This window comes from Balaenoptera acutorostrata, chromosome 19 (assembly GCF_949987535.1).
Source record: "Balaenoptera acutorostrata chromosome 19, mBalAcu1.1, whole genome shotgun sequence".
Lineage (NCBI taxonomy): Eukaryota > Metazoa > Chordata > Mammalia > Artiodactyla > Balaenopteridae > Balaenoptera > Balaenoptera acutorostrata.
In genome coordinates, this window is record NC_080082.1 from 2558011 (window position 1) to 2567259 (window position 9249).

Consider the following 9249-nt stretch of genomic DNA (forward strand, 5'->3'; position numbering starts at 1 on the left):
AACCCTTCTGTTTATTGCAATTAACTTTTTTGTCGTAGGTCCACTTTACGGTTCAATAAACATTTACTTAAGAATCTGTTTCTCTTTTTAGAACGTTGAGGGCTTTAGGACATTATATGAAGAGAAAGTTTTATGAAGAGAATTGCTCAAGGGACTCTGATCTCACTATACCTTCCTTTCTCCAGAAAGGTCCCAGGGCCGCCCAAAGTTCATCGTCAGACCTTGGGGGTACTGTCCTAGGGTTCAATTTACATTTTTAGCTGGTGATGCTTTTTCTCTCTCACAAAAGGAATTTTGCAATGAAAGCTTCCCCAGCTGACACAAATGGCAGTTAGAAACGTGTTAAGCTTCAAGTCACAAATAGTCCATCTTGAAGTGGCTTAAACCAGCATGGGGTCATTCTTCTCACACGACAAGGATGTCTGGAGAAAGGCAGCTGCTGGCCTCACTTTGTTTGCTCGACAAGGGCAAGGCAGCATCTCATATGGCTTGTGTCAGTGCCCTGGGGCTGCTGTGACAAATGACCACAAACTTGGCCACTTAAAACAACACAAATGTATTCTCTCACAGTTCTGGAAGTCAGAAGTCCGACACGGGTCTCACGGAGCTAAAGTCAAAGTGTCACAGGGCTGTGTTCCTCCAGGAACTCAAGGGGAGAACCCACTTCCTGGCCTTTTCCTGCATCTTCCAAGCCAGCAATGCTGCATCTCTGCCTTTCTTTCTTCATCACAGCTCTTCTCTGATCCCCTCTTCTACCTCCATCTTCCACCTTTAAGGACCCTGTGATTACATTGGGCTCACCTGGGGAATCCAGGATGATCTCCCCGTTTCAAGGTCAGCTGATCAGCAACCTCAATTCCCCTTTGCCATATTACTTAACATTTTGACAGGTTCTGGGGATTAGGATGTGGGCATTTCTGGGAGGTGGGTGTCATTCTGTCTGCCACATTTCCATTACCTGTCCTGTCATGTTCTCAAGATGGCTGCTGCATCTCCAGACATCACGTCTGTATTCAAGGGGGGAGGGGATGGAGCAAGTTTCCAGGACTGCACCAGCTGGGTCTCTTCCCCTTTTTATCGGGAAAGCAAAAGCTTTCCCAGAAGTGTCCCAGGCTCTTTTTGACATCTAATGGGTCAGAACTGGGTCACTGGCTGCGTTTAGCTGCAAGAGAGGCTGGTAAGGTACACAGTCGGGAGAAGGTGGGCATCAAAGACTCTGGGAAGCACACTTGCGGTGTCTGCCACAGCCCCCTTCCCACGCTCCTGAGTTTATTTCAGCAGATCTTCCCAGGGAGGGCACCAGGAGGGAGGAAGTGGTGGCTTTCAGGGCATGGCTTTAAAGCTTTCCAGTGGGATGTGGTTGATAGGAACTCTGGGAGCTCTAAAAAGAGAATTAAAATCTCCCCCTCTGGAATTGTGGGGGAGGCTCTGGGCTTTGGAGTTGGCTTTCCTGGGTTCCAGAACCTCCTTGACTTGGGAACAAGAGAGGATGTGCACCACACGGGGCTCCTGGCAATGCTCAGAGCTCGAGTACCCCCGGGGCACGTGTGGGCAGGTCCTCTCTGGCATCAGTGAGGCAGAGGGAGGTGTGTCTCCCCCTCTCTCCGTGCCCTGGGCTTCCGTTTCACGGGGGGTCAGCTCTGTCCTGACCAAAGGACTCACTGCACTTTGAACAGAGTGGTCCCACTAGGGTCCTGACGGCATCACCACCACCTCCATTCTGCCTGGAGAGCTGGGACAGGTTCTGGGTTCCTAGCTGGTCTCCATGACGGACTCCCTATCGTTGAATTCCCCCCAAAATACACTGGCCCTGCACCAACTCATTCAGCCCACCTGGAGTGAAGGAAACAGACCTCATGGGTAGCATGGGTCCCTCTAGAGGTGGGAGCCTGACCCCCACATGCCCCAAGCAGCACGGTGCCACCTCCGCCCATGCTGGACACCACGTGCTCGAAGCGACCCAGGAAGTAAAATCTGAGTCAATTCGACCTTTGCTTTCGAACTGTCCATTGGCTGGTTGCTGTGCTGGCATCCTTTGGGGACAGAGAGAGAGACAGGTGAGGTCCCTGCCCTTGAGAGGGACAGGAATTCCCAGAGAGAGAGAGAGGTCCCGAGGGCGGGTCCCTGCACTGTGCAGGCACAGTACTCCCCTGATCACCACTGGGTGACGCTGCGCAGATGACTTGACCTCTCAGAATGTCAATGGTCTCGACTGTTGGGGGTGCTAATAACAGCACCACCCTCCCAGGGCATCGTATGGAAAGTGAGCTGCAAGTACTAGCTTTCATTCTTGCGGTTATTACCATTTTTGATGTGTGCAAACAAATGCTCAGCATTTGGATTAAACTGAGCCTAAAGGCATGACCCACGGATAAGAATGGAATTGGAGTCTCCTGGAGCCGCCACTTTTGTTGTTGGCTGGTCCTGATCAGGCTCTCAGAACAGTGGTGAGCTCCAAGATGGGTGAGCACGGCCTCTGGCCCTACCACGTCACCTCCTCCACGTCCACATCAGCCTCCTCGCTGGGACAAGGGGCTTGTGCAAAAGCCCAGCTCCTGGGACTGGCTGAGGGCTGGACCGGGTGATACAGGAAAGTGCCGAGGACACAGTGGGTCCTCCAGAAACACACTATGGATCGCAGCAAAACCCCGAGGAGGGACGGAGGTAGTTCCCACCTGCAGCCCCATTTTGCAGGTGGGGAAACTGAGGAGCAGAGAGGCAAAGCCACTTGTCCAGGGCTCCACAACCAGCGAGACGTAGGGTGGGCTTGAAGGTCAGTCTGAGGAGTGACTTCAGGGATGAGCGAAGGGTGAAGGGTGAGAGGTGCAGGGTGTGGAGTGCAGGGTGCAGAGCTTCGTGCAGTGTTGGCCTCGGGCATCTTTCTCACGTTCCTCCAAGCTCACTGCCAGCTCTTTTGTCCCCAGGGGGAGGCTGGGCAGTGAGAACCTGGGAATTCTCTTATCTCTGCCGAGCAGGATGCGTCCTGTATTGTGTCCCCCCCTGGAGGTTCCCAAGCACCGTGATGAGCTTGCAGATTTTGGCGGGTGATTGCTCTGGGGGGGCTGTGCTTTGTTTGCCAGGCTCTCTCGCGAGGCTGGCTCCGTGTCCCTGGCCTTTTCAGCTCCTCTGCAGGCCCTCCCCTGCAGAGTGCTGTGAAATGGCAGGGGTGAGTTCCTGCCTGCGGCCATTTCCGCCCATTCTTTCTGTAGGGGCAGTGGGTGGGTTCCCTGCTGGGAGGCTGGGGGGTCGCAGTGCCCCGTATGGCCCTCGGGGGCGCTGTGCAGGCGGGTGAGGGCAGGGGAGGCCTGCTTGCCTGGCCCCGGGCTAGGTTTCCGTCCTCCCCCCTCCCCATCAGTACCAACATTTGAAAGGTGCTCTTATCAAGCCATGGAATGTGCATGGAAACAGGTAATTAATCTAGTTGTATGATGGAGAGTGGGCAGCGATGGTTGTCTGAAAATGCAGATTCTCAGGCCCCAGTTTCAGAGTCAGACTCACGAGAAGTGGGCTGGGACCCAGGATTCATAGTTTACACCAGGCCCCCAGGTAATTCTTCTGACCTGGAACATTTGGGAAAAGGCTGGCCTGGCAGCGTGGGCAGGCTCTGGGGTCAGGCAGGCTGAGTCATCTTCACTGCTACCCCTCCTGGTCATGCTGAGTCTTGGAGCCTCTCGGAACCTCAGTCTCCTCCTCTGCTGACTGGGGATGATCTTATCTCTCTTACGGGGTAGTCGGGAGACATCCTAGGGTGCCCTGCACACAGCAAGCACAGACAGTGTGTTCAGGAAAGGATTAATTCTTATTGCCCATAATGATATACAGTGATATAACCTTCCTGGCAAAGTTTCTGATAATCATAAACTCGGGGCAGACCACACTGAACTCACAGGGCTGGAGTCAAAAGCAGAGACTGTGAGTGTTTTGAGCACCTTCTTAGGCCTCATTTTAGGAACCAGGGCTCTTTGCATTGGAAATTTCCAAATGTTGACAGTAATACAAGGGACTCAAGTCCTTGCTGTCCCCTGGCGCACAGGAGCCCTGAATCGGGAAACACGGAGTGACCCTGGGATTCTCAGAGCTGAGGGGTCGGGGACAGAGGGGGATTGACCCTCCTTAGGACACATCAAGTTAACGAAGAGACCAGGAAAATGCTCGTGTTTTCCACGAGGAAACTTTACAACAGTGAGGATGAAATCCTGCAAGACCCGTCACAGGCACTCCTGTCAGATGGGGGGTGGGGGCGGGCAACGAGCCCCTCCTGGAAATGTGGGCAGCGGCAGAGGTAGTGCCCTTGTCCCAGTGCTCCCTCCCCGCCGCATCCCTCCTGTGCCCGGTTCCCTCCTGCGGGAGATGCGGTAGTACATCCTTAGGTCACCGGTCCTCGGAGGGGTAAGCGCAGTTAGATGTTGAAGCGCTCAGGCGGCACCAGAGTTGGTGACAGCGTTGGTGGTGGTGGTCTCTCTTTTCCGCAGATGGGAACGCTGGAGCGGCCAGGAGGGATTCCTCACTTGCACAAGGGCCTGGTGATGAGTGGTGGGGCTGGGATTTGAATTTGGGCCTCTGAGAGCTCTGCACTGCCGGTCCAGTTTGTGGAAAGATAGGCGTGGAGACAGCGGAAGAGGCCAGAGCAGGCAGCCTGATTGTCTGGCAGAATCAGTGGGTCCTTGGGTGACGAGGAGCTTGGACAGGTTCACTCCCTGTCTGTTCGAGTCCTGCGGTCTTTTCTGAAAGTCAGCATGACGGGGAACGCAGTGGGGTCCTCAGAGTTTTGGGTCCTTGTCTTTTATGAACTTTCTGCTTTGTTGTCGGGAATATCCCAGTACTCTCTCATCCCAGGGTTTCTGTTGACCCAAAGCAGGAAGCTGCAGGCACAGAACTGGTTTCACGTTTATTGGCTTATGTTTTTCCAAAGCAGGGGTGCAATAAAACGTGAAATATGGTGGCTGACCAAATGGTCTCATGCTGTCTTCCTGAGACTTTTTTTTTCTTGGAAAGGAACAGACGTACTCACTCACACGCACATACCCATGTTCAATCACATGCACACACTTGGACACATAACACACACCACACGCACTCTTATCACACACATACCCACTCACATACACACCTATGCATACCAGCACACATGCACACATGTGTGCACACACGTGCAGACACACCCTGGATGGTGAGGTGGGTCCACCATTGATCTCCTGTTTGTGAACGCTTGGCTGGGCTGCAGCGGTTCTAGGACAGATCACCAAGTATCTAATACTGGTGGCTTCTGAGTCCTAGCATTTTTGCCAGGAACCCCCCCCCCCCGCCCCGCCCAGCTCACGCTGGAATAAATTTGTGACCCGCCAGGTGATGTCACCACTGGAACGAACCACTTGCATAATTTAAGGCCCGGTTCCTCAAGATTTTCTATCACAGAATCTTGAGCAGAGTAGGCTCCTCTTCCCAAGAGTGTGGACCGAGAGCAAAACCTGCCCAGGCATGACCTCTTGGGCATCTCCTCACATTAAGTCACATCATCTTTACTTTGCATTCCGTGTTATTTGAAGAGGTATTTTAAAAAGCCATTGTGTCCCTCCCATTATTTTAGCAAAAATGATGATTTTTCCATGCATCATGTTTGTCTTGGGTCTTCTCATGGTCTCTTTGTTTGAAAAGCCAAATTGACCTTAAGGTGGTAACCTGAAATGCAATCCCCTCTTCCTAAATGTTAGTCATTTACATCTTACTAAGAATGGTGACACAGTCTTAAGAGTAGGTTTTCAATGACAACTTGAGATAGGACCATTAAAACCCAGGATGCCTGTGAGGGGAATACTGATGCCTTATAAAGAGTCAAATATAACGAGGGAGTCGGAACAAACACATTTTGCATTTCCCTTTTGGGTCTCAGCCTCCCCTCGTTCTCTGTCTGAGGTCTGCGAGAACCAAACCTGGCAAAGATCAGGGACAAGATTCTCCCACAGAAACTTCTCTCCCCGGCCAAGAGCTCAAGTGTCTGGTCCCTCTCCCATTGCCCTCTGCACCAACCCATCACAGAGAAGGCTTCTGATTTGCTCTTTTCCTTGTATCTACCCATTTTCTCCGGTTTGGCAGGGCCCTGAGAATATCAGCATGCGGGCTCTTCTTGGACTGTTTGGCATTTTCCAAACCTTTGCACAAACTCTTAAACTTTGTTTAAAATATATAACGTATTGTCATAGAGGCGTAACAGTAAACTTTTAACTATTATTTGTTTACCCAAATGGGATCATAGTTGTATGCATTCATGATGTCTGCTTCCTTACCTGGGTTCAAATCCCGTTCCTGCCACTCCCTAGCTGTGTGACCTTAGGCAGGTTACTTACCCTCTCTGTAGTTTTCTACAAAGGGAGGATAAAAACAGCATCCAGGTCGTCTGAGGGTTAGTTTAGTCACTATGTGTGAAGTCCTGGCATTGGTGCCTGGTGTAGGCATGTTAGCTCTGTCACTCTCTGAGGCGTGTGCCCCATGCTGGGAAAGAATAATTTGACTTTTCAGAATGGCCAGTGGAATGTGATCCTTTTCAGCGCAAGATCACTGAAAGCTTCACTGTGGAGTTACTCTGGCTCGAGGATATTCAAAGGGGATGAATTGGTGGAGGTCACGTGCAGCTTTGTGGCAGCAGGTGATTCCCATGTTTGGGTTCCCATCTGTTGGTGCCTATGGGGGTGGCAGTATTAGAAGCAGTTCCTCCCTGGTGGGCTGCCTGGGGCTGTAGAGGAAACGGTTGGGCTTGAGCCTCTGGTTTGCCAGAATTCAGCTCTTGGAACAGCTTGCCTGGGAGCTGCCTGGCCCCCCAATGTGCTCTTGGGTCTCGGGTCTCTGTGATCTCCCCAGGCAGGCCTCCAGGGGAGCTGTGGACAGGCGGCCCTCCGTTTGTGGTGGAACGCATGCCATTTGTCAGTGGCGTGGGGTGACTCTCTGGGCACCCCTTGAAGAGGGCTTGCAGAGTTCAAGGCTGGTCGCCTGGGCGCTCATTATCTGATCTAATTGTGGGCTCGGGCTTCACGACCGGGGGCTGCGCAGGTGGGGCACAAGCTGCCAAGGTCACGCCTAGAAGCTTATTAAAGCGCTGGTGCGAACGGCGAGACCATCTGGATGCCATTTGACAGCCTCAGTGTAATTACACCATTTGGTGCAGGAATTAGTGAGAGCTGTGGCTTCGACTGTGGCAGGGACCACTGCTGTGGGAGTGGGGTGCTTTGGGGCCATCCCGTCCTGCCATCTCGTGGTACTCAGGCCTACTATGGCTTCTAGGTTTTCCGTGAGCTCTTGGGGTGGACGGCGGAGTTGGCAGTAACAGTGGGCAGCCTTCTCCCCTTACCCGGCCCTGCAGCCTCCGTAACCAGGAACACCTGCTTTCTCAGCGCTCTGTGTCCAGGGAGGGGAGTGGGGGCAGCTTCCAGCGCATTCCACCCGAGCAATATGGAAGTGTTTAAGCAGGGTTTGCACCAGGCAGGGTAGCTGAGATCTGAACCTTTAAATTATAGCCATTCCCGGGCTGAGGAAAAGTAAATAAACAGTTCACAGCTGCAGCCAACTCAGCACAGAACCGGCTATCTCTTCTGATTGCCGGACAAGTAATTAAGTGGGAAATGTGAGCCCTCAACGTCAGGGTGAGATGATAAAGGTCTGGGGGCAGTAAATCCCCCCAACTCCAGAGACCTTCGGATTAACCCTCGAAGGGCTGGCAGGGGTGAAACCCAGATCGGGAACCTATGCTCAGAGATTGTCAAACGCTCACTAGCTAAGTGAAAACCACCCACCTCGCTGTGTCCTGCTTTAGGGGACATAAGTGTGAGATTCTGGATTCTCAGCCATATGCCCAAGGAAGCACCTCAAAACAGGTTCTGTCTGCATTTACTGATTGTTCTGGGCTGAATTGAATCCTGCACAAAGTTCATGTATTGGAGCCCTAGACCCCAGGACTTCAGAATGTTACTGTATTTGGAGACTGGGCCTCTACAGAGGTAATAAGTTAAAATAAGCTCTAATCCACTATGACTGGTGTCCTCATAAGAAGAGGGGATTAGGACACGAACACACAGAGGGACGACCACGTGAGGATACAGGGAGAAGACGGCCGCCTATATGCCAGAGAGAGAGGCCTCAGGAGAAACCAACCTTGCCGACTCCTTGATGGCAGACTTCAGCCTCCAAACTGTGAGAAGATAAATCTTTTTGGTAAGCCCTCAGTCTATGGTACTTTATTATGGCCACCCTAGCAGACTCGTACACTGATCTTTGCCTGGGTGCTGAGAGCGGGTGTGCTTTGTGATAAGAGCCGACAGTCTGTGCAGGCCCCTGTGAGGTGTGTGCATGTGAGGCTTCGTGTGCTCACCAAAGCAATGGCATTCCCATTCCACAGATGTGGAGGCTGAGGCCTAAGAGGCTAAGCAAATAGCCCACAGTCGCATAGGATGTGTGGAGAGAGCCTCCTTCCGAGAGCTGAGGTTCTCAAACCTGGCCATGCAGTGGAATCACCTGGGAAGTCTTAAAAAGTACTGGTTCCTGGACCCCACCCCAAACCAAGCAGAGTAGAACCTGGGTAGCAGTTTTCAAGTTGCCTCAGGTGACTTTCACGTATAGCCAGGGTTCAGAACCACAGCTTTATGCCTAATTCCTCTTGTTGGAATTCTTTTTAAAAATGTGCTGGCTTAGCAGGAGGTAGTGACCTATGTGTCACCTCCCACATTTCCAACGTGGTCCTCACATCATGGTCAATTAGCTTGTACCAGCGTAGGCTCTGGAGCCCAAATGCCTGGGTTTGAATCTAGGCTCCACCATTAAGTCACTGTGTTACTTCAGGCAAGTCACTTGACTTCTCTGGGTCTCAGTTTTCTCATCTGTAAGATGCAAATAAGAGTACCTACTTCTAAGGTTGCTATTAATCGAGTTAATGTTTGTAAAGTCCTTAGAACGATGCCTAGCACGTGGAGAGTGCTAGAAAAACGTTTGTTAGAAATAAATTAACTTCCTCCTATCTTTACCCCTGGGTAGTACGATGTTGAGGGGTGGGGGTAGGGGTGGGACGCAGAAGCCAAGTCTGAGCTCTGTATTTCCCCCAGGGCACAGAGGGGGCCTCGGGAAATGTTATCGGGAGGGGATGGGGCGTTCACCACCGCCGCCCTCACCACGCACACGTGGCCCCATGAGAGGTATGGTGACAGCCAACTCCTGTTCTCCTGTAAACCATGACACCCAGGATCCGGAAGTCTTAGAGGGACGCAC